Genomic DNA, 6,689 nt, shown 5'->3' with positions numbered 1-6,689 from the left:
AACAGTTTTCAGAAACAAGACAAACACAGCCTCAACTGTTTCCTGCTGCAAGTAACTGAATCAATCTCTCAAATTGATTTCATCGTCACACGGGCCAGGTTGTAAATGCTGAAAATATATACTAGTCGAGACTGTTCGCTCTCACACGTCCCTTTTCTCTCCAGGAGCTGTCAGGATGATGGACTGTGATGCCTTTTCCCGTTCTCTGTCACTCCGGGATGGTTTGAATAGTAAGATCTATTCTCTGAGCTGAGAACAACGTGGTGAAGTTTATGCACTTCAGGTGCAGCGTGTCTGAGAGACAGGACTCCCTGCAGTAACACCCCATCCTGTTTCAGGTCGCAGCGACCTCTCTGTGACATCCAAAAAGACACAGATACAAATCCCCTTTATTGGGGAATATTCTCTCCTTCCGAGCGGCTCTGCATTTTTCGCATTGTCTCAGATGCAATAATTTGAATGAGGTTCCCAACAGAATTTTAGTTGCTGCGCATGCGCAATCTCTCTTTTGCATAGCCTTCCACACTTTCCATCCCTCCCACTGCCACCACCCCGCTTCCCCGCCCCGCAAGCCTGTGTTTGACAGAGAGCTGAAGAGCGCATTCGTGCTGTTCTCCCTTAGAACTGCCAGCCAGTGGAAGATGATTTACTGCAGCCGCCAATGGAGAGGGGCCGGTCCCGGGGGGACGAAACTGGCACAGCCTCTTGGGAGCAGGTGGTCAGAATGGGAAGAAGTTGTTATTAAAACTCAGCGCTGCTTTCACATCCCGAAGCAACGGGAAAATCCTTACTTTACAAGAAAACTCACCTGATTTAGTGTTAACAGCTCTGTGCTGTTGCTGGCTCATTGGTCCAGGGGTATGAATCCTGTTTCATGTGGATGGCGTAAATAGGAGCAGCTCTCGCTTTTGAAGCGCGGGCGATTCCGGGCGTTCAGTATCTCCAATCTTCATTAATGAGGACTGGTTTCGATGAGATCAAGATCCCTCAGTCTCTCGATGGTGAATACATCACGTGTGGAGAAGCAGGAAGCAAGTTTTAAGAACATCTGCCCGTGGTCAACAGACCACATCACGGGTGGTGAAAAGTCCCACATTAACGCAACTCTCTTTATCTTTCTATGTTCTAAAATGCCAGTTCCCTAGAAACAGTTTCTCGCTGTCTGCTTCATCCAAACACTCTCGCCATCAAATCTCCATTTAATCCTTAAAGCCTTAAACAGAACAATCCCGGCCTCTGGAATCTCTCCACAAAACTGAATTCCCTCATTCCTGGGCATGATGAAGCCGGAGGATTGCGACGAGATTTTGGAGGAAAAATCAGTTGGTAGGCGGAAACATGGAAAGGAAAACAAAAACAATAACTCAGTCTCCAGCTTTGCGAATCTTTCAAAATCTTTTGTGATCCAAGTGGAAGAAATTGATTTAATTCACCAATGGAGAGAACCCAGTCCCGGGGAAAGGACAAGCAGGACCGGCCCGGGAGCAGGGAGACAGAATGAGAGGAAAATGTTCTTGAAACTGTTTGCTGCTTCGAATTCCTGGAGCAACGCCCAAGGTACTTCGCTCTGAGCAAGTCTCAGCTGGTTCAGAGCTGGGCAAGCAAACAATGGGAGCGGCTCGTTGGTCTAGTGGCATGATTCTTCCTTAGGATATTGTACAGTGCTGGCATTTGTAAGTGAAACATGATCATACCGGACTGCAGGGAAAATGCACAGAGCCGAGCGAGCCGCGTACAAGATGATACCGTGCAACATACTTAACAGTCCCTAGGCCTGCATGGCAAAATAAGCGGCTCCGAAAAAAAAAGCCTTCGTCTCGAATGGCAAGCAGATTTAGAATCCGAGAAAGGCAGATCCCATTGCGAAATTGTTTTAAAGTCAGTGCAGGTACGACCTACATTAACATAATTCCTTTCACTTTTCTTGTCTTTCTGCTTAGCCGGCTGTATTCCGGCGAAGATTACCGCTTTGGGGCAATGATTTTTCCAATGTTGCTACTGGAAAACAAAAAAAAAGCGAAGGCAAAGGGAAAGACCTCCCACCAAATGCCGATAACCCTTTAATCAAAACAAAAGTCAATGGAAAGCTGAATGCATATTTCGAGACTCGATTGAACAACTAATGCAACGTGCCTGTGAGAAACTATGAACGGGTATGCTAGACTGCAGTGAAAATGCACAAAGCCGAGCAGGCCGTGTACCAGATGATTCCATTCAGCATAATTACAGTTACCATGAGGGGATAGTAAGAACTGCCGATGCTGGAGTCAGAGATAACACGGTGTGGAGCTCGACGAACACAGCGGGCCAGGCACTACTATTTTGCAGAATTAGTGGCTCAAAGATAATCCTTCATCTGAAAAGCTGAGTTAGCATTAGAATCCGAGAACATTGCGAGGCTGTTCGAACCTCGGTGTAGGTACAAGTTACCACTTTCCTTGTCTTTCTCCTCAGCTGTGCATTTGCCTGCAGAGCTTTCCAGACAGGACAAACAGCTGCGGAATTAAAGATAGTAGGAACTGCAGATGCTGGAGAATCCGAGACAACAAGGTGCAGGGAATTAAACCTGTCAGAGACGACTTTGAGATGCATTTGACAGAGAGGGTAAATCATGAATGAGTGTTGCAAGTGACACCAGCACATCAGGCTTCTCCTTGACTTTGAACCGGGACGCTTTCGCACCGAAAGCAAAAGCGACACGACTGCACTACAGAAAAAAGTACGGGCACGCCAAATGCACTCATAAAAAGGTTGAGCACATGTGCCCTACAAATCGGCCCATATTCAGGAGCAGGAAGGAGAGAAATTTAACAAAGCTTTCCACCGCATTGCATTGGAATTACCCTCCTTTCCACAACAAAAGTGTTATGACAGCAGCAGTTTTGACTGGCTTAACAGAATGAAAGGCTCGCTGACAACAAGGTAGGTCTGTACACGGAAATGCAGAAACCTGTCGCTGTAATAAATGGAGAACCATTGTTTCTGGGCTGTTTCAAACCGGGGACCTTGCGCGGGTGGGGTGAACATGCTAACCACGACACTACAGAAACACGGTATCAAAGTCATCTGCCCGCTGTCCTTCGAGCACCATTGAAATTTGCAGCCGTTCAACGTTTGATTTCTCTGTTTTAAATAGATCGATGCTGTCCAGCGTTATTGACATTATTAAAAGTAAAAGATACCACGTAAAATTGCCCAGGAAATGTTCACCAGGATGTTGCCAGAGTTGCAGGGTTTGGACTGTTGGGCGAGGCTGACCCGACTGGGGCAATTTTTTCCTGGAGCATCACAAGCTGAGGAACGACCTTATAGAAGTCTGTAAAATCATGAGGGATAAGGATAGGGTGAATAGTCAATGTCAATTTCCAAAAGTAGGCCCGAGCGCAAAACGAGAGGGCATATATTTAAGATGAGAGGGGAATAAATTAAAAGAGTTCTGACAGGCAAATTTTCATGCCGAATGTGGTGCGTGTATGGAGTGAACTGCCAGAGGAAATGGTGGAGGCTCGTAAAAATTACAACATTTCAAAGGCACCTGAATGCGTGTATGAATCGGTTGGGCTAAGAGGAATGAGAGCCTCCCACAGGCGAAGAGTTCGTTCACTTTTGCCAAAAATGACCATTCTCTGTGACACCTTCCCAGGTTATCAGTGAGGATTTTGGATTCAGGAAGATTCCTCACAAACCGTGTTTGCACCTCAGGTCTCGAGCGAATCCCCAAACAGACAGATCTTAACGCGCAACAGAAGCAAAAATGACAAGGCGAACGCATTTCCACACACACCGCAGCACGAATGCTTTCTGTGAAACACCTCCAGTTCTCTGGGTTATGAACTACTCACACAACCGGCATCCGGGCAATTCCAAACTAATCCGCCAAATGCGCTGGAGGTTTAGTGCAACGCCACTTACTGGAAACAGCTCAAGTCAGGAAATAAAAGAATAGAGTAAGAACGTCTCACGAAAAGTGAATGCAAGCAACCACAGTCTCGATTAGATTAGGTGTCCCTTCTGGTCAGTAATGCGGGTGTGCCTGCACCACAACGATTTCAGCGTATCAAGAAAGTGGCTCACCAGCTCCTTTCTTGAAGGAAGTGAAAGAAATTTCACATCTCAATTACTTTTCACTAAAAAAAAGGCAAATAACTGCGGGTAGGTTCAAAGCAGGATTTTGTTTCACAGCAGCAGCGAAATAACGATCTGCATTCACTTGCAGCGGAAGGGTAAGCAACGCAACTTGCCTGGAACGTGAAGCAGCAGCACAGCCTGCTTGTTCCTACTGTCATGCTGGGGGCATTCCGCATGTGTTAACCACTGCACCATGGAAACACGCCGTGGACGCTGATCTGATGAATTATTTGTGCTCTCCCACATCAAAGACTGCATTGGGCGAAACAAGTCAAGCTCAACGCAACCCATCCTTCGTAGCTCCGGTATAACAAATGGCAGTGGCGGGATTCGAACCCACGCCTCTACAGGAACTGGAACCTTAATCCAGCGCCTTAGACCGCTCGGCCACACTACCCGACAGATGCGTTGTGACATTTTCCAATGTTGCTACTGCACACAACTAAAGCGAAGGCACAGGGAAATACTTGGAGGAACGCTATCCTCCTCGTCCATTTTCTTAACTGCTCGGCAATACCCGGCTACAATATTAATTTCGCACCAGATGCCGATAGTTCTTCAATCAAAACAAATACCAACGGAAAGCTGAACGCATCTTGTGAGATTCGGTTGCGCAAAAAATGTCATGTGCCTGTGAGAAAGTATTTTCGTTTTTACCTTGATAAAGAACACATGACTGCACCACATTTCCGGGTTCACCCAGATCACTTCTGTCACACACTGAAAACTCACAATTTTTCCCCTCTTTTACCGAGAATGAAAATTTTAATGAATAAACCCACGCGGTCACAAAAGAAGATAATTTTCCTCGTCAATTGAGTAACGTTCAGGTAGACTTCACTGACGTTTTCCGTGGTATCCTCAGAGTTAGTTAATTCTGGTTCAGCTCCATTTAACATGGAGCCGCCCAGGAAGTGACCATTCTCATTCTGTGACTCTGAATATTCTTGTTGGTGCAGGATTGGAGTTGGGTTTGCCCCTCTAATAGTCTTGTCATTTATTATACAAGCCGCTGCACGTACAAACTGATCTCTGGGATTTCCAGTGAAGTGGAAACAATTTTCACTGCAAAACTGGAGACCAGTATTTTAATCAAAGCAGCAGAAGAGAAACCCTGCTTGAGGCATAGCTAAAGCTGCCGGTTTCACTGATAACGCTGGAGGGCTGTGCTTCACCTCAGAAAGCGAAGCTGTAAGAAAGAAAGACGCCCAGCATGGGGCTCGAATCGACGACCGTGAGATTAAGAGTTTTATGCTCTACCAACTGAGCGAGCCAGGCGTGACAAAAATGCTACTTATTTTCCCATTTCACACTGTGCCAAATCCCCTGCAACCTCATCTCAATGTGCCAAAGATGATCCACCTCGAAAATCACAAGTTTCCAGTTCATTCCTCTCAATCACAAATAACATCATTTACATCTTCCACTTTTCAGCTGTTACTCCTTCAGACCATTATAATCCATTTTCATTGAACATTCAAAATTCATATTTTAATGTCGGTGCCCTCATCCTTTAGCTGCCCATATGACTGTCAGTCATTCTGAGAGACGGTGAATCTGCTTCAATAAACCCAGTCATTTCTGTTACAGACTGCCTGAAATGCGTATCTGTTTGCCTAGTCTCACTCAATACTTTCAGCACTTTGTTTGTTCAGTACATCAGCAACTTCTGCAGCTTCGCATTTGGGGGCTGGATTTTCGGAGTTCAGTTAAAAAGATTCGAAGATCAAGAAGAATTTGCTGCAGCCCTTGGGAAATGTAAAATGATTTTCGCCCTTTATCACAGGAGAAGAACCGTTCATAAGGAACAGGTTTCCACTAGTTGTGTCAGTTGAGTTTTCCCAAGTGGAGCTAAGAGAAAATACCACTCACCTGGAGATTGTGTCAATGCTGCTCTGGGGTTCACTGAGCGGGATGAAATGTCCCTGTTTTTTCTTGAGCCTGTGCTCGGTGGATGGGGAAGATTGGCCCTGGTTGTAGGATCTTGCCTTCCAGGGATGGGCAGCAAGCAGCTGATTGAAGATGCAGTGGCCACGTTCTGCTGACAGCGGAGGACTGGAGAATGTGATGTCAAATCCTACTGCTTGTCCCTTTCTCACTCAGCGTGGAGCTGGGGAAGAGACAAAGATTGATGGGTTTGTTTGATTCCAATCTCTTCGTAAACTTTTATGAATTAAATGTAAGTACATAGCTGGTTTAATTGTTAGATCACAATGTTGAGAATAACTGCATTAAAACCTGTATGTCTGGGGTCTGTCTGGAAAACAGTGGAGCTGACAAAGTTTCGAAGCTATCTCCTGAAGGCACAATCCCGATTGGCAATCTTCTGTACGACCTGAAACGTGAAAGGATAGTAAAACAAAAGAGGCTGCGCTCTTGGGTAGTCTCGAAACACCAATCTTTCTCGAAATAACCGAATGCACTGACCAATTGCAAAACCGGAGCTATTAACATGAAGCTCTGCCAAAGCTCCTCATGCAGGGAGTCAGCCTCGTTGCGCAGCTGGAGGTCTCTCAGTTTTCAGCGACTATCTCCAGTTTATGTGTGATCTTACATACAGT

General features: G+C 45.8%; 1 non-coding gene across 1 annotated transcript; it reads right to left on the bottom strand.

Annotated features, from left to right (window-relative positions):
- Nucleotides 1–4,443: 4,443 nt before the first annotated feature.
- Nucleotides 4,444–4,525, bottom strand: trnal-aag. Its single transcript has one exon. It is a non-coding gene; the product is annotated as a tRNA-Leu (tRNA).
- Nucleotides 4,526–6,689: the final 2,164 nt, after the last annotated feature.

This window comes from Rhincodon typus, unplaced genomic scaffold, assembly GCF_021869965.1.
Source record: "Rhincodon typus isolate 14 unplaced genomic scaffold, sRhiTyp1.1 hic_rhity00000057, whole genome shotgun sequence".
NCBI lineage: Eukaryota > Metazoa > Chordata > Chondrichthyes > Orectolobiformes > Rhincodontidae > Rhincodon > Rhincodon typus.
The sequence above is the reverse complement of the archived record's forward strand: the minus strand, read 5'-3'. Positions and strand labels throughout refer to the sequence as shown.